Raw genomic sequence first — 970 nt, forward strand, 5'->3', positions numbered from 1 at the left:
CAGAGAGGGACCTTTGCTGCTTCCCTTCGATAGCTCAGCTGGTAGAGCGGAAAATAACAGTTAATTAAACTCAAAATAAAGTTATCCTTCGATCGATGTTTCAATTCCGGCTTGAAGGAGCGAGTGTACTTTTGGAAGAAGCAGCAATTAACTCAAGGTCGCTCTTTCAACTTTCCAATGTAAGGAATCTTACAACACCAGGTTATAGTCCAACAATTTGATTTTAAAATCACAAGCTTTCGGAGATTATCCCCTTCGTGAGGTGCTGCGTGCTATGGTACAGAGAGGTCAATGGGCAGCAAATCTTTTGGTGTGCTGCAGGAAGCAAAAATTCTTGATTTTGGTCTTGAGCAAAGATGGAAAAAGAAAGCTTAATTATGCCTTCTCTGAGGATTGAACTCAGGACCTTCAGATTATGAGACTGACGCGCTGCCTGCTGCGCTAAGAAGGCACTTGATGTCTAGATGTCCAGGCAGCACAAACATGTAGGACAGTTTGCAAGGTGTAAAGTCATTAACTAATCGGCAGTTTGCAAAAACCATCCATCCAGGTCGAAATCGAACCATCAGTTTTCTGAATTTTGGTCAGACACGTTCCCCATTTCTCCACTGTCCCAGGGTGTGCAGAGTAAGTGGGAGCTCACACTCCCACAGCGCTGCGGTATGAGCAGGTACCGAGTCAGTCTCGGTCATGCCCACGCGACTCCACGAGTCGGGGAGTGTCAAAAGGCGCACAGTGAACAATTCCCAAAGAGAGAGACCTTTGCTGCTTCCCTTCGATAGCTCAGCTGGTAATGCAGAAAATGTGTAGAGATTCAATCTTGAAAGAAAAATCACTCTTAAATCGCTGGTTTAATTCCGGCTCAAAATAGTGGTTTTGGAGTAAACGGTATTGAGCTCAAGGCCGCTTTCTTCACTTTACAGACTGCTGACTGCTTAAAATGTTGGTGCTTTTCCTTTCTCAAACCCGA

At 44.8% G+C, this 970-nt stretch overlaps 1 non-coding gene across 1 annotated transcript; it reads right to left on the minus strand.

Annotated features, from left to right (window-relative positions):
• Nucleotides 1–378: 378 nt before the first annotated feature.
• Nucleotides 379–451, minus strand: trnam-cau (transfer RNA methionine (anticodon CAU)). The gene has a single exon. It is a non-coding gene; the product is annotated as a tRNA-Met (tRNA).
• Between the last annotated feature and the right edge of the window lie 519 nt (nucleotides 452–970).

Source organism: Heptranchias perlo, unplaced genomic scaffold, assembly GCF_035084215.1.
Source record: "Heptranchias perlo isolate sHepPer1 unplaced genomic scaffold, sHepPer1.hap1 HAP1_SCAFFOLD_50, whole genome shotgun sequence".
Lineage (NCBI taxonomy): Eukaryota > Metazoa > Chordata > Chondrichthyes > Hexanchiformes > Hexanchidae > Heptranchias > Heptranchias perlo.